This window comes from Rhipicephalus sanguineus, chromosome 3, assembly GCF_013339695.2.
Source record: "Rhipicephalus sanguineus isolate Rsan-2018 chromosome 3, BIME_Rsan_1.4, whole genome shotgun sequence".
Lineage (NCBI taxonomy): Eukaryota > Metazoa > Arthropoda > Arachnida > Ixodida > Ixodidae > Rhipicephalus > Rhipicephalus sanguineus.
In genome coordinates, this window is record NC_051178.1 from 79,887,827 (window position 1) to 79,912,774 (window position 24,948).

Genomic DNA, 24,948 nt, shown 5'->3' on the forward strand with positions numbered 1-24,948 from the left:
GAAATGTTTTATAGATGTCCTTGAGGAGCCGCTGGGATATTTGTAGGGTACCGCATGGTAAGCAAGGCGAAGTAAGTTGGTTGGAGGCGCAGGCGGAATCCTCGTCCCCCATTGTTCGGTTAAATCTCTGCGACTGCGGCAACAATGAAATGCTCAACACAGCTATGCACTCGTCGAGTCACAGCAGTCGGGGGAATAGATCACACATTCCTATTTACTTCAGAAAAAAAAATGTTGTGAGCAAGAAAAGCGTTTGGTTGGCATCATCATAAAAATGATGGTCCCTGCCAATGGTGGCGTCGCCGACGATGCACAGTTAACGACATGCACAACTGAATACAAAGAGGACGGAATAGATGGATGCTTTAGAGCCCTTGCTAAGCATTGGCGTGCTCCGTAATGCCGCCCAAAGCGCAATAGTGGCGAAACACCATATCCACTGCAGAAAAAAAAGTGTGCATTGTAAAAATTCATTATATAGGTGCGTGGCTGATGTGCTGAAACGAAACTTCGTATGTTCGATGAGCGACCCCCAAAGCGGGGATTAGCTCCCTTACTTTTGATAATGGGTGGGTGAGCAGCGCCCCCTTCGTCTCTTCCTTCCAATATGTGCGCCTATTCCCCGCCACGAAGCTTGAGAGAAGTAGCGCGTAAATTTTGAATACACGCGCACCTGCACGCAGTGGGTCAGCGTGCTAGGCCGAAGACCACAATAATATCGAGGTATGAACAACCACTATATGCGGTAGTGAAAGTGCATTGGAATCGATGTGATGGCTTTCAGAACTGTAAACAAAGTGGACTTCGAAATCTTGCAATCGCAAAGCCAAGCAAGCCTGGGGAATCTTTCAACAAGGAGAGCCAGCAATACGCATGGTGTTCAGTAACTACGTACACTAAACGGCCATAGAAGTAAGGTATAACGTGACTAAATATCGTGAAAAGCGGGTGACCAGGCGTATTGTTTCGCTTCGTCGCATGCTCTGCCGAATGAAGCCGTGAAAGTAAGAAGAGAGCAAAACACAGCTGTGAAGTTTCTAAGAGTGGAAGTCTTGGAAAAATTAGCAACAGCTTCGTGCATTGTGGCATCTGGAAGAATACTTTTGTCGAATATTGTATGGAAAAGCATGGCGAGATGACTTGTGCCAAAGCGGCATTTTTCTAGCTGCGGTCAAGGTCGGCGTAAGTTGTACCCTGTACCACGGTCGTAAGCCCACAGGATCAATTGAGCTGTGGTGGCGTAGCGGTTACGGTGCTCGGCTGCTGACGCGAAGGTCGCGGATTCGATCCCGGCCGCGGCGGCCGCATTTCGATGGAGCCGAAATGGTAGAGGTCTGTGTACTTAGATTTAGGTGCACGTTAAAGAGCACCATATGGTCGAAATTTCCGGAGCCCTCCACTACGGCGTCTCTCATAATCATATCGTGGTTTTGGGACGTAAAACCCCAGATATTATTATTACAGGATCAATTGAGAGATTGTTTAAAAAATAACTACATCATGTAGGTTTTAAAGGCACGCCTTCCACTTCAGGCCCATCATACGCTCGCAAGCTGTGGCGGCAATGCGTGGGCAGAAAGGCTTGAAACGAATGTCATATTGTTCATCTGGTGTAAAGATGACCGCTTTAGCTTGGTCGTCTGGCGCCATGAGGAGTTGCGAATAGCCGCTTCGTAAGTCGGTACGGTAGAGCGTGACGCCCTAAATTAAACCAAAGCCACCTTCAATTCTGGGCAAAGAGAAAATATTCGAATCACTTCTTTTCTTAAGACAGCGGTAATCTATATGCAAGCAAATCGATCGACCTTTCTTCCTTACAAAATCACCTCAGCAGGCCACAGGGTTATCAGAATAAAGGATCATGCCTACCTTGAGCGTGTCAGCTGCTCGGTCCTTCTTATGAGTCAGTTGTAGTGATGCGGTGACATATCGATGTGGTGACAAGCCTTTGGCGTGCTTTCCAAGGAAAGGTTCTGGCAATCAAGAGGAGCTTGCAACTTCTCGAGGAAGCGTAGCAGTTGGGCACGGCGAGAGAGAGAAAGTGTCGGCGATAAAGCTGTTTATTACGATAGGTGGCTCTTGCGCGGTGTTGCAAGTCAATATGTCGACCATATTACTGGTCAGGTAACCACGACACGTCAGTGATTCTCGAATGGTCAACACAGTAGACGCGCCAAACATATTCCCCTCAAAGTTAGGTGACGGTACATGATCACATAATAACAGAATGGAATCCAAGAGAAGGCAAGCGCGTGAGCGGAAGGCACAAAATTAGGTGAGTAGATGAGATTAAGAAATTTGCGGAGATAACGTGCCCTCAGCTAGCACGGAGCCAGGTTAAGTGGCGAAACATGGGAGAGCCTTTGTCCTGCGGTATGCGTAGTGAGGCTGGTGATGATGTTCCCACCAGAACTTGCTGTACACGAGCATTTCGTTGACACCGTAACGAACTTCGAAAAGGAGCAAACGGCAGTGGGGAGCGTGGCGGAAAAAGATGTAAAGATGGCGTAAAAATTCCACTTGCACCGCCAATCACGCTCCAGGATACCGGGGCAAGGGCAAAGATGTACGCATGTATTCAAACCAACCATGGGCTTGGCAACAGTGATATGGTCCCGCGCCCTTCAGTGCGAGGACGTGCGCCCTCGTCACTTCCCGGAGGCGCCTCTGCTCACAGCATGGACGCGAGCTAAACATGTCTCCGAACCAGTCCTTCAACTTGTAGCGGCAGCAGCATATACGCCGCAACATGGCGACGTTCGCGTTACTCACCAGCGCAGATGCGGAGTTCACGCGCCACCACCGGTTAGCATTCTAGAGAAGAAATAAACCCAGACTTAAGCCATCGCTGTCGTGTCGGCTGTGCTCCCTCGGGATTCCGAGAGCTCGCCTTGTGCGTGGTCGCCCGTGCTCACAAACTAAGGCACCTACGAGCACAGCAGCCCTTAACTTCGCCGCCTCAATGTCCAGTGCAGTGGCCAATGCATCGGCTATCGCAACCACCTTACGCGACCCCAGAAATTGCCCACCTCCAGATTACGTCCACCGGAACACATGTATGCGTCGACACCCAGCGCGGTCTTCAATGGGCTTGACAACACCGTAGCTATGGTCAGGGCCAATCGACGCCTTTTCGTCTTGCAGGCACTGATATGGTCCCTAGCCTTTCAGTGCTCTTCCTGTACGCCTGTACCTGTACGCTTGTCAAGGCTAAGCTGTTTTTTCGGTACACTCTCATGTGGGGCGTAATGGGGTTCCCGTAAATCGCTGCATGCAGCTTTTACCTCTACATCGGCTCTCTTTCTGCACTCTGTGAAGAAAAAAAAATAAAGATTTCATTTGAGTTCGCGATGGTGTGTGTGATAAATATGGAGTCACCATCAAAAGGAAACAACAATGGTTTCTGTGGAAGCAAGAGTTGTAACCTAGATATGTAAAATAGCTAGCGAAGACACGAAGTACTCATATGTTCCTTTTTTATCTGAAGGCGCATATGCTCGCAGATGGCCAGAGACTAAGATCTTTAGAAATTGCCATCCTTGCAACTCATGGGGTAGACCGAACAATATACAGATAATATGTGCAATAATATTACCACATACTAATCTATGCAATCCTGCCACAAAAACTCAAAGAATCAAAAGGTGTGCGAGGCCGTAACAGGGATGAAAACCCTTATTTCGCACGCCAAATCATTCACTTCATTATTAGACACAAAGAATGCTACAGTAAGCAAATTACTGTAAATAAAATGAAGTCGGTGCAAGTTAGAGTGAGGTTAAAGACGCGAGTAAAACAGGTTTAAAACACTGACACCAGTATCCGAACCACTGTAGTGTATATAATTATTAGGTAGAATAATAGAATAGAATAGAACAGAAAGCGATTCCGAGCACACCAGAGCTTAGGAAAGGAACGTATAGGCTTCGTATAGGCTTCGTATCAAATTTAGAACGAATTTCAGTAAACAAGTAATGTTTTCATAAATACCAATGGCTTCTCTCTGCAATGCATTCTACGAGAGCTACGTGCCACTCTGGCAAAGAAGGGGAATTTTTGCGAGGGGCTCGTTTCTTTATTAGAAGCAGCCAAATGCGTCTAACAGACAGCAGGGCCAAGGAAAGCACAGGAGCCATTAACTATAGGGGTCGTAAACTGTAGTGCAATAATGATGTGTAAATTTAAATGAATAAAGTAATAAAAATCACCCTTTCCGTCGGCGGGATCTGTATCCAGAGCTTACATTCCACCGACAGAAAGGGTGATTTTTGGTACACTTTTTTTTTTCATTTCAGTTAACGTCATTTAGGCTACACTGCACTTAAAGACAACAGTTAATGACTCTTGCGTTTTACATGGCCTAATTGCCTGCTCGAATCAGTTGGTCGACTCTGGCAAATAGTGGCTTAACGTCAGAATAATCATCTGCTAACCAGTGCATACTGTAACGCCATGCTCGTGGCAATGAAGTGAGCAACCAGCGCATTTAGATCTTTCTTGACTAGCTTGTGCCCGGCAAGTGCCCATGCCCGTCAACAGCGGCAAGCAATGGGCAGTCACCGAAAATTTTACGCTTGTATTATACACACCGGCTATTGCAGAATTGACGCCACTATAGGCGCCGTTTATGCCATTTTATTACAGACATCATTTCCTTATAAAATCGAAGAAACGTTCACTACATGAAGTTGCGCATAGCGATAACAATTTAGCAGTTTTTAGCCGGTGAAACGACGACTGAAAAACACGGACAAGTATACGCGCGTCGTAGCGGTGACGCGTTGCCAAGTGCCGCCTTGTAAAACTACGCGACAACGCTCAGTCGTTAAAAGGACGAGCGGGAGCACTTAGAAACAGTTGTGTTCTTAATAAAATGAAGCGCAATACACGGTACAAAAAAGTGAGACAGACTGGACGAGGCGCTACTAACAACTGTGGATATTTATTAAAAAGCATCACCGCAGCTAGACAATATGCGCATGAGCACAAGACAGCTGATGACCAGCAACAAAAACAACTAAGAACAGAGCCAGGCGCAGGATACATCCCCGTGACAGCACTAACATGTGGCAAATGAATTCGCAAGAACGTCCGAATGAAATGTGGCGCGTAGGTACGCAGCAGACTACGTAAAACCGGGAAAGAAGACAAACAGGATAAAACTACAAGCTTAGAAATAAGAGACTACTAAAAAGAAATGCAGAAGTAGAAAACTCGCTTAAATGTGGTTACTCATGAAACGCACTCCCTTGTTTGAGAGAACGTGAAGCGACGCTCACGCACAAGTCGGGTCCAGAATTTTCAATCAAAGCGGCTTCTAAAATTTCTCGCTCTGATTTGTTGTGTCCGCGACCTACCACAAAATTCCATTAGGCTGCGATCGTGCAATCACAGGCTACGACAGCACTGTAGGTGCTTGAAGTCAGGAAAGGCAGCTAATCTCACTCTACATTGTAAACATAGGCGTGCGCACAGGGGGGGGCAGGGGGGGGGCGGCCGCCCCCCCTAATCACCTAATAGGGGGGGGGGCGCAAACTTTGCCCCGTACATTGACCCTTCTAGTCACCCAAGAAGGGGGGGGGGCGCGAAATCTGCCCCATACATTGACTTGGTAGGGTGGGGGGGGCGCTGCGACGAACCTTCGCCCCCCCTGATGGGGAATCCTGCGCACGCCTATGATTGTAAAGATTGCGGTTGTTACCCACGGTTGAAAAATACAAATGTGGTAGGTCGCGGAGACACCAAGTTAGAGCAGGGAGACATTTCAGAAGCCGCTTTGATCGAAATTTGTGGAGCCGACTTGTGCGGGAGCGTCGCTTCAGTCGCTCTCTTAAACAAGGAAGTGCGTTCCATGAGCAGCCACATTTAAGCGGGTTTTCCACTTCTGCATTTTTTAGTAGTCCGTTTTTTTTTGCTTGTAGCTTTGTCCTGTTTATCTTCTTTCCCTGTTCTACGTAGTCTACTGCGCACCTGCGCGCCACATTTCATTCGGACATTCTTGCCACATGCTAGTGTTGTCAAGGGCGTGTATCTCGCGCCTGGCTCTGCTGTTTGTTGTTTTTGTTGCTGGTCATCACTTGTCTTGTGCTCATGCGCATATTGCCTAGCTGCGGTGATGCTTTTCAATAAATATTCGCAGTTGTAAGTAGCGCCTCGTCCTTAAAGGACGAGGCGCTACTTACAACTGCGAATGTCTCACATTTTTCTCCCGTTTATTGTGCTTCATTTTACCAAGAACAGAACTGTTTGCAGCTGCTCCCGCTCGTCCTTTTGGGCATACGATAATCCCTAAAGGAAGAAATTGGCTGCATCGCCACCGAGTCGGTTTTCGGAACGACACTCAGGTTGCCAGGAGAGTTTTTTTATGCACGGCTCAGGCGAGGGGCCTGTGACTTGCAGAAGTTACGCACTTCCAGCAGGTGAATAGATAAGCTAACTCTGCGCAGCACCCCCGCGGTAGAGTGTACTAGAACAGGGGAGTGCCCGGAACGAGCTTCGAAAAGTGAAGCCCAAACAGGGTCGATCCGCTTGTAGCGCTGCGATCGGTAGTCTGCAATGTGTCGTCGTTTAAGAGATGCGCGCGGCTCCGCCGAAATGGTGCAGGGGAAAAATGCCCGCTTCCCACTCAAAGGGCCCGGGTTCGAATCGCAGCTGCAGATGGTGAGTTTTCATTCTTAATGTCACCTTTTGTAGCTCTATTGGTTTTCCTTTGTTTCTTAAAACTAGCTTAAGTTGCAACGTGTTGGTTCAAAAAGTAACGCGAAATGTGAAGTAATATAGAAGAAATTTGAGAGCGAGCGCATTTATTTGCAGCGCCAGCGCCCGGGATTGAACAAAAACGTAAAGTATGGCCTCCGAGATTTTCGCGAAGACGAGACTGCGAATCAATATTTCACATTTTACATTACTTTTTGTAGCAATACCTTGCATTAGAAGCTAGTTTTAAGAAAGAAAGTAAAAAACCAACACAGCTATAAAAGGTGACACTAAGAATAAAAACCCACTATCAACAGCTGCGATTCGAAACCGGGCCTTTTGAGTGGGAAGCGGGCATTCTACCCCTGCACCATTTTGCCGGAGCCGCGCGCAACTCTTAAACGACGACACATTGCAGACTACCGATCGCAGCGCTGCAGGTGGATTGACCCTGTTTGGGCTTCACTTTCTGTACATTGGTGCTGCGGCCGTTCCGAGCACTCCCCTGTTCTAGTACACTCTACCCGCGGTTTCCAATGACGCGGGCGGTAATGTAGGCCCGCAGCTTACGTCATGATATGTGTTCGTGCGACATAGTGCTGTTCGGTGGCCACTGAAACCATCATGTAATGGGTAGTTTAAATTGCTCCTTTGCGGGTCAACCATATCAACATCATTAAATACAGTCGCCAGGAGGTCCTCTCGCTTAGCCGAATCAAACCAGCACACGTGGACAGCGGTGCCGCTGCGGTGTAACCGCCAAGGGAGCCCCTGATTTAGTCAGGACCTCGAGTTGCAGTGCTAGCCCATGCTCCAGAGGTGTCCACGCGGCGTACGCACAGCAAGCACTGCTCTGGAGTCCCTACTCTTCTTGACCCTCAATCACTCGGTTCGGCAGTTCAATTGGGGGGGGGGGGATATGTGCTGTAGCGGCAGCGAGCGGGCGGACACCAACTCAAACTGCCAAACAGCGGACATTGAAGAAACTCTTTTCTGCATACTATAATTCTGCACTGGAAAACGAAGCTGCAATGTAGACGCTCCGCGAAAGCACAAAAATCATTGATTCATGGAAATTGCAACATGTAGGTTCTCAAAGTGCTTTTAAATGTCCTTTGCCAAAACTTTCCTCGGTGTCAAAGCTCTCGATTGAGAGAGGAAACGTCGCATTTCAGTAGCGTCCTTAAAATGAAATGCTCAAGGCTTGTGGCACTCTTCCATGTGGCACATTGTCCTTGGACACGCCTTCTGAATGCGTGCACTTAAGCTTTGTGCAGTACGCACACTTAGTGGACCTTTTAACCAGTACAATATTAATTTTATTACAGAACACGAAAGCAAACCAAGATTACAAAATCAGTATTACAGGGATACCAGTAAACTTGAAGCGAATGGAGATAACACTTAAGGCTGTTCGCATTATTTGAGAAAGACTCACCTGAACGATACGGGAAGGTAATGCCTTGATAACTCATATGACCAAAGCACTGTCCCCACTCTCCTCTTTTCACACACTCCAAGTATCCAGAATGTAATTTCGTAGCTGCGACATGAGCTGTCACTGCAGTAAAGCAAATTAGAACCCTTGGTGTAAAACTGTAATGCTCGCTTTACGCAGAAATCCACCTGAAAGGACAATCTGCAAATCTTCCAGGAAAGCCTTCGAGATGTCTAAGAGAGAGCCTTGCTTTGATCATTCATTGTATGTTTCTTCAGATAATACTGAACCTAAGCTCTTATTGGACGAGTACGGATGCCTATGGACGAGTAAAAAAAATGGACAAGTACGGATGCCTATGGCTTTTAATAAATCGAGGCTGGCCGTCAGTGGCAATTGGCAGAAGAGTCGCTAATAATCTTCTAACTCTGTCTATGCGTCCTCAATATTCTGACGACCACTGCAAAGTGCCAAGTGCGCAAATTCTCCACGGCCAATGTCGACGGGTGGAATGCTACGAGGATTGGCGTCCAAACCTGAGTGACTTTGTGAAGATTAGGAAAATATAGCTTCACAATTTTTAGTAATGAGCCAACTGCAGCCCTTTCAATTTGAAGTCCGGCAACCTTGGCCTTGAAGTGACTACTCATTTTCTATTGGAGATACTGCTATATACATAGAGACTAATGGTAAATCTTGTTGACCAGAATACGTTGTAAAACTGTTGTCTTCAGATGATGCCCCTGGATATGCGGTTGAGCCATTCTCTATGCTGCTCACCTTCGTAGCACTAGTTGAGGCATTCTGTTCACATTAAAAAAGTCAGTTTCGGCACATGGGTGAAGCAATAAATGTAACAGCAACAAAGGGAAACGTCATGTTATGTAAGGCTAGCAGCTCATCCCTTAGCAAACACGGATGCTACAGCGAGCGAAGTGACCTTCGTTCAGTGAATGGCTTCAAGGCAAACTTTGCGTTGTAAGCATAACACATACGAAGCTAGCAGCCATCTGTTCAATCGCGCTCTAGAGATGAGCGCTCGAACACGGGCGACCACGCTCTGTAGGTCAAAGTACAAGACCGGAGGCGTGCAGACCAACTCCGGCGTAAGTCGAACGGGACGATGCCCTATCAAGCGCGAATTTCGAACTTAGACGCGATCTCGCATTTCAAAGATCTGCGTACCACCAACGGTAAATGGCATATATAAATAGCTCGCCGTTATTATACAGCACGATGTACGCTTTCGTGGTTAAGTTGTTTAACGCGTCGCGCTACGGATACCCGATGACGCGCTTCAAAAAAGTTTTTTCTGGACTATCTTGCTTTATGGGTTGTATATATATTGTAAAGAGAGAAACAACAGACAACGCCCGTACGCTGGGTCGTCTGTTCTTATTCTTCGTTCTTCTCTGCTTCGCGCTAGCCGAGCTCGCGCCAGTTCCCGAGCACCGTTATTGCTTCCTTAAAGGGGCCCTGCGACACTTTTCCGACTGCCTTATTTAGCACCGCAAATGCGTGTAGTTGTGAATGCCGAGACGAACGCAAAATAAAATATGCAAATTGGTGCACGAAAAGTGAAGTTATTAGTCCTCAAAGTCCAAAACTCAAGCAGACGACGACGAGAAACGTTTTTTTCGGATTTCACTCTCCCGCTGACGTCAAAGACCGGTTCCAATCACCGCGCGCGTCTTATAAAGGCATACCGGAAATGTCACCTCATGGTGGCCTTCACACAGTACATTGCTACCCCTCTTTTTGACGGCGTTTTTACCATGCTAACGACAAACCACGTGCGTCAGCTAGCAGACGCTCCCATGATTTGTCGTGTAGTGCACAAAATGAGTCTGGAAGACCTAACAGACTTCGAGCGCGAGCTCTTGCGACGCAGTGATTGCTTGCATGTCGTGCACACGCCATTGCAAATTGAAAGTGCGTCGCTGAGCCCCGCGCAACGCGAGGATGGCTCCATGGGCCCAGACGAAACGCTAACGCCCGATGACGCGGAAGCCGTCGGCCGGTAAGCGTTTAGAATTTTTTTTTTTTCGTTGACAGCATCGTGCCGAACTGAGCGTTGCGTGTTTCGCAGGTGCCGGTGTGGCCGGTGTCGCTCGATGCCGCAAAAGACAAAATGCGGAAGAGTATCGTTTGATTACCATTCCACAACGCACCTAGCGTCGTGTTCGTTGTTTTGAAAATATATCAGTTAGAAACAGGAATCATTTGTTTCTGAGAAAGCATAAAAAGGGGTTTGGTTCCTCTTAGGCCTCCGTAATATGGCCTAGCTACCACCATATGAATATTGCACGTCACTTGTCGCGTCAAGCCAATAAAAAACGAACGGTCTTTGTCGTCACTGTCACATGATATCACGTCACTTCCTGTAACAGAAATAGCCGATGTGTGTCGCCATAGTGCGAAATCAAGGTAGTTTATCCCGTGAATTAAAATTATAACCGCTTCGATTTCGGCGTTGCCACTTGCGCAACAATATCGGTGCATTCCATAGTACCAGAAGAACCGATGAAAAAGACATGCTCAAATTGTGTCGCAGGGCCCCTTTAAACTCGGGCACGCTGCGACATTGCAAGGCGAGCTGCGAAATCGCCTCTGGAGGGCTGCATTGTGTGTTGCTTGTCGGTCGGTCTGGGCCACGCAGTGACTTGGTTTGATGAAGTGCCAACGATGCCTCTGGCGGTCGGCCTTGGTTGTTGCGTGCCGGACGGTGTCCGTCACGCGGCGACTTAATGTGATACTCTGCGAAAGATGCCCCTGGTGGCTGGCCTTCCCAACGCTGCACCCTGTCTATATATTCTTGCAAATAATTCTCCGGAGGGCGGCATTGACCGTGCCGCGGTGGTCGAACTTGTGCACGCCGCGACTTGTCTGGCCGAGTTGCCGCAAATTCTGGGGGTGAGGGGGGCGAGAGTGGCTGTGCTGGCATAGCCTCAAGACTGGCTTACGCTTGTCCCGTCTAGGTGCTATATATTTCCCTGTTGAGCGCTTGGCGACACTGATGGCCTGCGAAAGATGAGAAGCCCTCTGCTGAGCAATTCTGTGTGTCTCCGTACCGGTGCATCACTCTTCGAACAGTTGTAGTTCGACATGGCCTTTAAGAGTATCGGATGCTTGGAGTTTTCGTTTCCTTTGGGGTCTTCTTCTCTGAGGCTCTAGGGGCGGATGTCCGCATACTCAGTCAACAACTGCGGTGACGTCCAGGGATGCGGCTCCGACGTGGGAAGGCTATGTTGTTGGCATCATTTGACTGGTCTGGTTGGTGGAGAAGCGGAGTGTCCTGTACGGCAGCAGCCGGTGCGTCCGCGTGTTCACGTGATGGGGAGCGGGAGAGCACCTTCTCCGACTGATGTTGCTGGCAAAAGCTCTCAGCCTCTGGCGGTATTGGGCTGGCATCGCCTACCGACGCACACTCAGAGAGCTGCAGCGGTGTACATCATCAGGGGTGAGTTCCACCGGCAGGGCAGTCGACGTTCTCTGTGTCGAGGGGTTATAGGGCGCAGCTGCAGCGTGGGGATGGTGCCCTTGACGATCTCGGTCATTGAGCCAAGGCAGGATGATGGAGGCTCAAGCTGCACTGGCTAGGTTGTGATTCTCACAGCCCTTAGCCGTGGCAGAAAATGGGTAGGCAGGGAGCTGGTCGCAGGTATTAGAAAGGGACCGAAATAGACTTGTGAACTTCGCACACCACTCAGACCACGACCGCTGCCTGACGCCTTCGTAGGCATGCCATGCCTCGGAGGCATCACGAAAGTGGTCGACGGCCACCAGCGAATTCTGCTTTTCCGCCCAGGCGAGGCGATAGCCGACCGCATTGATGGTATCCACCCATACATAGGCGTAATCTTGGATCACCGGTAGCTCCCACGGAGCCACTGATGTTGATGTGTCCCACGAGGACCCGGAAATTCTCGAAGCGAAACTGTCTAGCTCCTGAGCCAGCAAGGATGTCGCCCTCATGACATCCGTAAGTTGGTCGAGCAAGGAGCTTGAAGAACTAGCGGCAGTGTCCGCTGAGATTACGGGGGCCCCAAAACTCACAATGGGGGTTGAGAAACCGGAATAAGGTGACGCCATGCACTCTCGTCGCTGTGAGAGGCCCACCGCGGTGCGGATGGTCTCCGCTGCGTCGCTGGGTTGACCGCCGGAAGAGCCGCTGGCGGCCGCCGCGGAGTAGGCGGTTGTAGCCGCAATAAGAGCGTCGATGTCATGAATCAAGGTAGCTCGGTCGGCAGCCTTTTGCCGCTCGGTGGTCGTCAGAGTCATGGGAACAGCGCCCATGCCACGGAAAGCGTGGACGGCGTTTCCTGGTGGGATGATCCCATGCTCTGTGCAGAGAGGATGCGTGGAAGCGCCGCTATGGGAGTGCTGTCAAAAGATGCATCCAAAAGACATTCCAAAAGAGCATGTCAGACGTGCCGGTCGCTGCGAGTGGCTTGTCATGCGTTTTAGCCTAAGAAACGCTTCAGCCATTTTCGAACTGGCTGTTTAGTCTGTATTGACAAAAAAAAAAAAAACACTTGACGCACGTCACGAATTACTTCGATGACATTGTCGTCTATTCTGACACGTTCTCAGACCACCTGAAGCATCTAAATACCATTTTAAAAGTGTTTAAAAGCGAATGTGTTACGCTGAAATTGAAGAAACGTCAATTCGCACAAGCCTCCGTTGTGTATCTGGTACACAGGACTTCAAATGGGACAGTGACTCTGAAACAAAGCAGCGTGTACGCAATCCTACGGTTTCCGACACCATCATGCCCTAAAGAGTTACAGAATTTTTCCGGGACTGTCAATGTTTACCCTCGGTACATCCCCCGCTTCAGTGAAATTACTCAACCAATGACGCCCCTACTCAGCGAAGGCGCCACCTGTAATTGGAATTCGTACTGTGAGCTGGCTTTTACTGAGCTCAAGAAATGTGTAACGGAAAGGCCCATTCATAACATCTACGTTGCCGCGAAAGCTTGCGTGCTATACTGCGATGCATCTAGCAAAGTTATGGGCGCCATCTTAAAGCAGGCTGACGATAAAGGTCGAGAGCATCCAACTACATACCATTCATGCACGCTACTAAAACATGAATTCAATTACGCCGTCACAGAACCTGAATGGTTAGCAATTATTAACGCCATCGATAAATGACACAGTTATCTACACGGAAAAATTTTCAACAACAACACCAACAATAAACTACACGGGAAACTTTTCGGTGATCACTAATCACGCGGCGTTGCAGTGGCTTGAAAAAAAAAGCCTCGAGGCCATCTGTTCCGATGGTCCTTGAAGCTCGCCATGTACGACGTGACTATCAAGCACCAAAAGGGCATTAACAACATCCAAGCCGATGCACTGTCTCGAACCCCGATTATTGAACTCTTATTTGCTGACCAACTCCTAGAGCATCCGCACGACAAACCGCCCAGCAATGAGAATGGAATAACCATAGTGGCGCGCAGAGGGATACGAAAAATCTGATTCTTCTAGCCATGGACACTATCGGAGGCTTTGCTAACTCCGGTTCCCCCCAAAAATTTATTTGCTTGGCCATTGATCATGCCACCCGTTATGTGTGGCCTTTTGCAAATAGGAATGAGACTTGCGACGCCTACATGTCTTGCTTGAAGATATCTTCGTTGCTGGAAATCTTAGGAAGTTCCTTTAGACCGCGGCGCAGGACTCACTGCCGGCAAATTGGAGCAATTCCTTAAGCGCAACAACATTGATAAGCTCTTTACAAGCTCACAACGACCGCAGTGTAATGGCCTAAATGAGCGCACTAATCGGCCCATAGTAACTCGCCTCCGCTGCTAGTTCAACGACGAACCCCGAAAACCATGGAAGCGCCTTCTTCCTGGCGTTATCGAAGAGTAAAACAAAACACCGCACGAGGCCACGGGTTGCCCACCCTGTTTCCTTATGCATGGCACACAATCGCGCCCTACCTCCTCTCTGACGTTGCAGAATACCACTAGAAAGCTCGCGCAAATCCGGTCCGCAATTCACTGGCGTATCACAAGACCAATAAGCTCGTATACGACAAGAAATTTCTTCCATCAGAGCTTCAAGTGAGGAAATTTGTCCTATTCGAAACACCATGGCGCTCCAACCGCGGCAAACTTAGTGCAATAATGGAAGGACCGTATACGATCATACTCAAGATCTCTGCTGTAAACTACAAGATCGACCACAGCGTCGCTGCACTAGGTCACCAGACCGACATCCTTCATGTGGGAAGATCGAGACTATATCGTCCGCGCGTGAACCTACTACTTTTTCTGGGGGAGAAGGAACCGAAAACTTTGTGGTGCAGCAATGCACCACACAGTTATAAGACGATGTATTAAGACGCAATGCAACATTTTTTTTTGCATTGTGTGGCAATGCACCACACATATATTAAGACGATGTTGTAGCAAAATATAACGGGTATATATGTGTCGCCTCCATCGAAATGCGACAGCCATGGTCGGGATAAAACCCCAACTTTCGAGTCAGCAGCCGAGCATCGTAATCACTGTACCACCGAGTCTGTGCCTATAGTGGAACCTATAGTGCCTCTGTGGTGTAGCGAAAGAAGCTAATGCATTACAGTGGACGCTAACCCTACGCTCCGAAGGTTAGTGTCTTAACCACTGGGATGCACAGCCACGCTTGCAAGAAGTGAATATATCAGAAAAAATGTGAAGGCCTTGTGAACGAAACGGAAAACAAATGTAAAAGCAGAGCACTTTCGATTAAGGCTGCGTTGAATTTTGTGGCAGTGGAATAAAGGCTCTCTACAGGACAAGGTGTGAAAACATCTGGTGCCCTCTAGTACGTGTTTCGCCACGGTATTCGAGTCTAGCCGCTGCGTTGGCACGGTCGCCTGTAGCAAGTAAGAGACTTCCGAGCATTGTGAGAAGGCACGAGGAGCAGCGCGTTTTTGAAGAATGACACTGAAAGCAGAGACACCAGAGCACCCGTCAGCTTCGCTGGTCGCCCATTTTCACAGACTGGGTCGCCCATCTTCTCACTGTAGTGTTAACACGAAAAGATACACCGACCAAAAAAGGAGCACAGTTTACTTGACGGGTCGGCCCCCCATACTGAAGACTTGTTCACAATAAAAGCCATAAGGATGGCACAGCCTATTTAAGTACACCTAAGTACTTGACGTAAGCAAAGATAGTACATTGTCAGAAGCGTCCCATCACTCCTGTTGAGCGTGTGGGCAGTCGTCTGTATATGCAGGGATTACAGGTGTAGGCATGATGCAAGCTTCTTTTCTTTGGCCAGAACACGTGCACTTGACCACTCAATTTGGTGGCCTGTAGATTCCACGTGCTCAGCGAAGGCATTCGAGGCAACGTGTTGTTTCCTGGCGTTATTTGTGTTGTTTGACTCTTTCCTTGAAGCCACCTCACTCACCGATGTACTGCTTGCCACAATCATGGCAGCCTATGGCGTAAACAGCACCCGTGAAAGTTTCTCTCCGCAACTTGTATTTTACGTTGACTAAGGCGTTCCTTAGCTTCCGAGCTGGAACATGCGGTAACAATTCGAAGGCTGTGCGACTCTTTTAAGCCGGCCAAAAGGTAAACACCGAGCAGATGAAATCCATATGGCACGACAAGGTGGCGTGGCAACGCACATTTCACATTTGTTACCTATGGCCCCCTATAGACGTCAGACTCTGGAGTTTCCAAGACGCGTGGCGCCACTTGTCGGAGCAGTATTGGGTAGTACAAAGACCGACTCCCTCGCACAGTTTGCTGTGGGACCAGGTGCAACTAGCGAGTGCGAAGCAACGATTGAGCTTATTATCGCGTATGTTTGCGCATTGAACACTCAGAGCGAGAGCTGCGAATTTCTCGCCGCTAGTCGGACGCGCCACCGAACCGTTATGAAGTGCTTGCTGGATCACTCGCGAGAACGACGGCGAAAACAAAACAGGAGACGACATCACTTCGCACGCTACGAAGAAACGCCACAATCAATGCTACAGCTGCGTTGTGAATTGCCACGGACGTAAAAGACTGAATAACAAGATTCAGTTTTACCGATTTCCATAGTTGTCGCACAAAGAAGAAAGGCGTGAGCGCTGGATACGGGCCGTTGCGAGCGTGTTGGGTAAGCGAAGAGCCCCGCGTTCTCCACAGCCGGTCGCATGAGGAAGGAAGGAAACAGCAAAAGGAGAAGGCAGGGAGGTTAACCAGAAACACTTCCGGTTGGCTACCCTACACTGGGGGGTCGGGGAAGGGGAATAGAAAGATGAGAAATAGAAGGGAGGAAAGAGAAAAAAAAATAAGAGAGAGAGAGAGAGAGAAGAGATGCAGTGCATTCACTACAGCGTGCGGGATTGCACCACAAGTCAGAGGCGTTCGCATAAGCCCGTCGTTCTCAAAAAACACAAGAGTGCTTTCACTGCCTTGTGGGCCGCCGAGAGATGTGGACGGTGCTGTAGTAGCACCTGCACGGAAATTGGCCTATCATCCAGTCGCCGCAGTGCGTTGGACAGTACTTGTCGCTCCGAGGAAAAACGAGGGCAGTGGCACAGCAGGTGTTCGATGTCTTCTTCGGTGCCGCAAACATCACACGCCGCGCTGTCCGTCATTCCGATTAACGTTGTATATGCCTTCGTAAAAGCAACTCCCAACCAAAGGCGATAGAGAAGCGAAGCTTCGCGTCGATGAAGGCCGGATGGAGGTTGGAGTTGCAGTGAAGGGTTCAGTTGATGTAGTCTGGTATGTCTGATGCTTGGTGCGTTCCACTCCGTAAGTGTGAGACTGCGGGCCAGTTGTCGAATCTGCCTTGCAGCGTCTGTCCTTGAAAGCGGAATTGGGACAATGTTTGCTTCCTGGTGTGATGCGCGAGCAGCGTGATCGGCGGAATCATTTCCACTGATTCCACAGTGGCCAGGTAACCACTGGAAGTCAATATCGGATGGCTCGACTACGTCGTCCAGTTCTGGTGGTGCGGTGGTTATACCATCACAAGGGATAAGTCTGCGTCTTAAAACTTCACATGCGACGACATCTACGGCGGCAGAACTCGCGGCTCTGCGCAGCGCACTAGAATTTATTGATACTGAAAGACCAAGTAAATGGGCTGTGTTTTCTGATTCAAAACCGGCGTTACAGTGCCTGCGGTCAGTTCTCCGACGAGGATGCCACGAACAGTTGACGTATGAAACCGTAAAACTTCACCACCACGTAATTCAAAAAGGCATGAGAAAGTATGATAATGTGGCTGTGCTGTCAGTGGGGTAGGCAGAAATTTTTTTCGGGGAGGGGGACACGCCCTTGATACGACGTGGGGTCCGGCCAGGTAAGTGTGGTCGAGTGCCATTTTGTGGTCTGTATACCATGGCAGAAAAAAAAAATCGGGGGGGGGGGGACACGGGGCCGGTGTGCCCCCCCCCCCTGGATACGCCCCTGTCTGCTGTTGTTCTGCGTAGCCCTGATGGAGAACAGCGGTAACCTTGACTATGAAGCTCAGCAGATGCTCTGACGGCGGTGCGTGCCGCGTAACACGAAGTGAGCACTGAGCAGCTAGAGGCAGACTGAACACGCGTATATAATCAGAGTTGGTCGTCACCACACAGCATCGCGCACGTACGTTTTGAAGGCTCTTGAGTTCCGGCGCTAACTAGCTAACACGTGCGTCGTACAAGTAAATCTCAAAACGTTGGTCGTGACCACCTTCAGGTTTGTTTTTCCCGTGGCCTCCGCGGTTGCCGTAGCTATCTCGGAGGCCACGGTTTTGCCTTTGGTTGTATTCCGCGAATGTGGACACGCACGTGTCCCCATTTGCAGTGTATACAAACGGAAGACGACCATCAAGAGATCATTTGAGGATGCGTAATAAAACAGTCCAATGCACAGGAAGCGAGAGATAAATTAAGGGAGAATGCAACTAAAAAGGCGAAAATCGCCGGGGCCATTCGTTCCTGATAAAGCGAGTTTTGTACCACTGATCGTAAGATGCACAGCTAAGTAAATTGATCGTGTATGTACTTCAACGCTTTGATATTACGTATATACCCGATTTTAACGCATTTAGGAGCTAGAGAAGGATGTCGGAGGGCTTGCCTCGAACTCGATATCGTGCGATGCTCGCTTGTACTTGCGAGTTGCAGCGCGCCGGAATATCTAAAGCTTCTTTTGCATGGTACTCGCAGTTCGCTTTGATCAGCTTCCTTTGTTACTGAAGTGTGGATTGGCGGAAGAAGCTTTCCATGTCCTTGATTTTTAGGAAACCGCGCCTGGACACCAACGAAAGAGGGGGGTTTTATTGTTGCCTATGCACATTCGCTTGCGGACTGCTCTCCTTGTACTACCCAGTTAGAGCCAGGGCTGCGATGAGGGTGCTGGTGGCGGTGTTTTTCGCAGCGCCGCCTGGGCAGAGTCTGACGTCTATGTATGCTGCATCATGAAAACGTTTAGGTAGGCACTGAGAAATTACGTGTACTGTCGTAACTGAATTCGGTTGTTTAGTGTTAGTACAAAGACGCTTCGCTGCTACAGTTGATTGGTGCACAGCATGGCGAAACAGCGTGAATGATGAGCCAAGTGAAACAGCGAACTGAAAAAAGGCTGTTGTCACACAGCGCTTTGCCCTGTCCATTATTTTACCCCCATAGCCACTAGAGCTGTTTAGCAATGATTTTACTTTTAGAGCCGTTTTAGCATACCGTACATAGGTCTTTGGAAAAGGTTTTAGGGCTAACTTTTTTTCTAATTTCTGGTGAATGTCTTATTTTTGCGCTGGAAATTTTCCTTTAGCACTAAACAAGCACCGCGTGTTCTTTCATTAGGCTTCTGAAAGCCACCGCTTTAGTTGGCATATAAATATTTGGCCATTTCATGCGTACTGCAGATGCATTATAAAAGCCAGTAGCAGTCTTTGCACGGAATTAAGACGATGTTGCGGCAAAATATGACGAATGCAAATGCATGGTGTACTTACGGTGATCGGTATGCACATACGCCGGCATCTACAACACGAACTGCCCTTGACGCAGGTGCATAGCGAATTATCAAATAAGCCTGACGAAACTGATCTCTACTACAACAATGAGATATGTATTCGCCGGAACACAGGATGGCTGTTTTTAACATCTGTGCTCATGCTTAAAAATGCCGGCTGCCCATGTGACTGCCGCTTCTATCACGGCTGCAGAGCTTCACATTTTCGACGCAGCTGTAGCTGCCTAGCTCAGGAAAAATATAGAATTTGTAGTTAGAGATGCAGATTCTGTTAAAACAATTTAAAAGTAACTAGCGAGGCCTCGAGCTACCATTACACACACGATTCTGATTTGCATTACATCTGCATAAAGTGGAAATTTACACTGTAATGATAGATATGTCACTCCCTGCCGTCATTCACAGTGCAATTCAATTTCACAGTACATTAAAGATAAACTCACGTACATAGGTGCAACACTCAATTGCACAATTCATACAATACAAAGCGAATACACAGTTGCGCACTTAAAACTATTACAAAAATATCAATTATATTGTTTACATAACGTCACGGGAACACATTTGGCTCACTCGCCACACAAATTTTACACAGGATCTAATAATACAAACGCACTGAATATCACAACCTTCAAACACCTTCAAATGCGACACCTATCCTTAGTGTGCCTCGATGTGTGCGCCGGACAAAACGCGCATCAAGGCACCCTACCTATCCTGAGAGTGCCGTGCCGCCTATCTCACGTTTACGACACTGCTTGCGGTCCTCGCTCGCTCCGCTTTTGTCCTTCCTCTTTTTCTTCTTTCGAGGCGTTTCGGGCCATGGTATTGGAGGATGAATCTCGCGTGCTGTGCGTTCGGCCACGGTTGACAGCGATGAGGGATCGTCGCATTCGTGAATATGCTGTCGGCGTTTGGATGGCTTCTCGCAATTGAACATTTTCATTGAGTGCTTTGAGCGGCGAACGTTGTGATGTTTTGATTCGCAGGAACGTAGCGCTTGCTATGTGCCATCCTCGTTTGTGGTTCGCTTTGGAACTCTGCTGTTGAGGCTTCGCTCATTGTAACCCTATTCACTTCCTCTCGCGGCGGCCGGAAAATCGCAGCACCACCTGCACGACGCGTCTTCCCATGCGCTACGGTGACCGTTGGTGGTTCACGACTGTCATTCTCTAACATCTGCGGAGATGGCTCCTCTGACTTGTTTAGAGTCCGCGCTGGATTCTTCTTGGGATGGCGCTCTAACAGTGTACGTCCGCTGCAGCTTGAGCTCGGGCGACAGTTTCCTTGGCGTTCTCTTCCGCTGTTGTTTTTCTTCGAGGTTTCCGAGCTGACGAAAGTTCGATATCCGGGTCTTCTCCCAAACGCTTTGGATTGTTTGGCGATAGAGCTCCGTCGATGTTTCCCACTACTTGGTCGTATAGGGGGCTGTTCATGCACAGGGCAGTGAATATTCCAATGTAGTAAGGAGTGTCGACCACAATCTTGGCTTCGGGGAGCCTTCGAATTGAATCATCAATCAAGCAAACCAGGCTGGTATTGTCCGTGAGATCGCTGTCACGGACCAAGTCATTTCGCACAATAAAAGTGCTGCTTGCGGTACCTATTCATACCGTGATTTGCCTTCTAGCTATTTCTCGAGTAAGCGCAGGCATTCCTTTAGTCAGGCCTATATGGCGAGGTGTCATCACGGCACCCAAGACGGGGATCTTTATCCCGCTTTAAGCTCGACGAAGTCGCCATTGGCTCTCCTCCTTGCCCTTTTGACGGGGCATACACAGCCTGCTTGGTGAGCTTCTCTGCCCTCGTTGCTACATACGTCGGCTTTGTGCCCCGCTTGCCTATATATATATATAAAGTATTTCATCAAACAGGGACGCTTAAAGTTGGTATGAAAATTGTTACCGAGATGACCCAGTCGGTTACACAAGCAACACCTGGGGCCGTATTCTCAAACGATCGCAAAATGCGACAATCGCAAAAGTATCGCCTTTGGTGCGCGCTGATTGGCTATTGAGCAAACCGGAAAAGTGAGGGCGCCATCTAGTATTTCCGTCGACGTGACGGTGTTCTACGGTGATCCTGCAATGTTTGGAATAAACGAGCACACCTTATCACCGTCAGTTGGTGGTAAGACTAGCATTTCAGTGACGTAGGCGGTAGCTTCTAGTATTCAATCCTCGGTGGATGTACGCAGCATTTTTTAGCTGAAGCTTTCAGCGACCATTACCTTGGGGTGTTATCAGTACTCGTTCTTTGCCAGCGCGTGTTTTGTAGCGATAGCTACACTTGCCTAGCCCGAGCCAATTTCGCGTGGATCTTCATGAGCCGTGCTGCGCACGCGCGAGGATCAGTGATGTCACACAGCTGGCTCACCGGAGCCGGCATACCGTGTCCTACCCTCCGTCGTCTCTCGTTTCGATCCTTCCCGAATGTTACTAACAGCGCAAAAAAGGACGAAGGACCAGGAAGAAACACAGACAAGCGCTGACTTACAACTGAAGTTTATTTCCGAAACGAGACAATATAAGGAAACGGCACGTGGACAAAATCCTTCCCGTTTTCGCGAACACTCCAAGTTATTGTTCGGCAGTAGCACAGCGACAGCTAGGGGAAAGGGATGCGTCTCGCCGGTTCGTCTGCGGAAACGGTCGGTTCCACTTCGATTTCTTGAATTCTCCCAATCTGCGCGGGCGTTTGGCTGTCGCGACGGCATCTTCGGTGGAGAGGGTGAGGGCACGCCTGGGCACCTTTTGATGCTTTTCTTTTCATTTTGTTCCGTTGCGCACGCCCGTTGGAGGGAACAATCGGGCGGTGACTTGATGCTGTCTTCAGGATGCGGCGGCGCGCGCCTGTTTTAGCGCTCGTTTGTGACAAAAAGAAGTGCTCTGTTACGAATATTACGCTTCCCGACACTGTAGATCGCATGGGAATACGTGGTACTACACAGTAGTGTCTTTTCACTCGTTCGAGTTGCACAGCGGCACACAACAGCTTCGCGTCATCACACCGCCAGAAAAAACCGTCTGCCACGCACGCGCGCACCAAAAAAAACCGTACTCAGGCGCAGGAAATATGAGGCAAGCTGCCCACACGCGCGGTCACACACAAGAAAGACACCAGAAAACACACGAAAAAGCACACGGACACGCACAAATCCTGAGCCGACCACACAGTAACACGAACCGGCGTCTGTCTTGAGTACTGTACTAGTGGCGCCCTCACCCAAAACGGCTGCCGCTCAGCCGACGCGCGCTCGCTTTGACGGCGACGCGACGCAGCAGGCCGCACCTGTTTTTTTTTTTTTTTTTATGTAACGGCCGTGGCCGTACTTGGTGGCTGCGGATAATTTAGGCCACCTGGGGTTCCTTAACGTTCACTGAAAACGCACAGTACACGGGCCTCTAGCATTTCCGTCCATAGAAATGCGACCGCCGCTGCCGAAATCGAAAGTGCTTCTTTCGGTTCAGCAACTGAGAACCGCGATGATTAGAACACTGCGCTTTACTTTAACAAAGCGGAATTTTTAATCAATTTTAAATGAGTTCAAGAGATATGTACCTCAGTAGGAGGAGTAGGAGGACAGGAAGTAAGGCGTGGAGGTAAAGCTGGCACACGTGCACTTTGCCACCCTACGCTAGGGAAAAGGGACAAAGAGATTAAAAGAGCAAAGGAAAAGGTCAGGTGATTTTACCAGGGTGTAAACAAGTTTCCCGGGAGAAGGTCCGCAGCTTGACTAAGCAAGTTGTCTGAAGTAGTAAGACTAAGCAAGTTGACTGATTGGTTCCGAGACTTCGCGAACGCCGGAGCGCTCGTAAAGCTTTCTCAAGTCCCAATTACGCGCTTGCGTGGTCTCGTCGTTAACATATATGACTCACAAATGATCTCGCGACGGTCGCAGTGCTGCGCCAGTGGCGACAAAGGGGATAGGCAGCGTCGTATTAGTATGCAGCAATAACACGACGTAGTTGTAATTGCGGTCCGGCGCTTATGTCACCCTATAAATAGTCTGCCACCGTGAACACATCATTGAGAGTGGGAAAAAGGAAAAGAAATGTGTCGTCATCGCACAGATGGCAACTCGCGTGTCTACGCGATAAATCCCCCAGTAGTTGGCGGCTTTATCCCTTATCAAAATGACTATTGATTTTTCATTGTCGGAATATGATCGAATTATTGACTTTATTGATCATCAATAATTCCGCAATACTCATTGATTTGTTTAAACACTTCGTCAACGACATTTTTGTTGAGCAGTTCCCAAAAAATGTCATTGACTCAATCCAACAGTGAAACCATTGAGGGAATATTTCCTCAACAATATTTCTGTTGAACACTTAGCAATAATTATTTCATTGACTAATTTCTACCGAAATACGATTGAGTACATAGTTCGTAAACAATTTTCGGTTGAGCACTTTGCAATAAAAATTCATTGACTCACTTCGGTCGAAATACCATTGAAGACATAATCTTAAACAATATTTCTGTTGAGCACTTTGCAATCAAAATTCCATTGTCTCTTCTGTCGAAATACCATTGAGAACATAGTTCCCAAACAATATTTCGGTTGAGCACGTTGCAATAAAATTTTTATTGTCGCAATTCCTTTGAAATGAAATTGAAGAAATATTTCATCAACAGTATTTCTGTTGAGTAGTTTGCAATAAAAATGTCATTGACACAGTTATGTCAAAACACCATCGAGGCATTATACACTGCCGATGGAAGTACAGTGCGACTTAAAGCATTTCACGCGCCACTAACCCCTGTTAAGCCAAATTTATTTCACTTAATGCCATCAATGCCTCATAAATTTTAGTACTGTAGGTCAGTCCAACACAATCACACACACACACATGCGCACGCACGCACACACACAAACACACACACACACACACACACACAAACGACACACGCACACACACACAAACACGCACATGCGCGTGCGCGCTGGTCAAAGTTCTGATTCTGACGAAGGCCGTTCCACGGCCAAAACGTTCACAAACCAGTATAATGCGCGCAATTGTCCTAAGTACGCCCTTTCATTTATAGAACCATATGTGCACCGAACCTACAGAACTACCTCGCACACTTACCTTTGAAGCTCCACGTTTCTTTTGTAAGCATTCTTCGCGGTTCTCTCTTCTTGACAGATGATTCCTTGTGAAACGTATACCTCCCGCTACGACTGAACAATGAAGATGAATTGGGCGTGCGCAGCTCCGTCTGGCTTTCCCATAGAACTTTTAACACGAAAGTGTTTTATGCCGGGGTTCACCACGGCTCACTGACGTATTTGCGTCACGGATATTACGTTGTATAATATAAAGAATAACAGTTGGCAAAGAAAAAAACCAGAAGAAAAAGTTCCGCCACCGGGAGTCGGACCTACGACCTTCCGCTCCGCAACGCGGGGCGCGAAACGATTCGGACGCAGACGATTGGGCTTCACACTGCGCGTTTAAAATTTCATACTCGATGCTCGAATGTGCTCTGCATGTTGGGGATGTTCATACGATGAGACAATTGTCGAGGATTTCCTCCAATGATGCCTTGTTTGGCGAATATGTTCGCTTCGTAAAAGGGGTCGTTACTGCGGCTTCTTAGTTGAAATGTCTCAGCTGACGAGGTATAGGCGAGTCATCATCTTATTCTTTGCATCGGGTGATCATTTCTTCTTTGCTATTTTTCACGAATTGTTCGTTCGGAAAGCGTGCGCCAGATCAAATTAAAATACCTCACTGGTGACGTTCTCATTGATCTTCGCGATCATCTCCCGTTCTTCCTATGACGCAGACGTAGCGTCGACTTCGGAAAGGTCAAC

At 48.5% G+C, this 24,948-nt stretch overlaps 1 protein-coding gene across 3 annotated transcripts in view; it reads right to left on the bottom strand.

Moving 5' to 3' along the window:
* The window catches only part of LOC119386781 (alpha-(1,3)-fucosyltransferase C), a 107,730-nt gene extending 83,076 nt beyond the window's left edge, over window positions 1-24,654 (bottom strand). For 2 of the 3 annotated variants that reach the window (XM_037654055.2, XM_037654054.2), the window contains exon 1: window positions 24,221-24,654. The gene's annotated coding sequence lies outside the window, so the exon portion shown is untranslated. Of the gene's footprint in view, window positions 1-19,101; window positions 19,212-24,220 lie in introns of those variants that run through there. The other variant, XM_049413239.1, reaches the window with a different exon arrangement.
* Window positions 24,655-24,948: the final 294 nt, after the last annotated feature.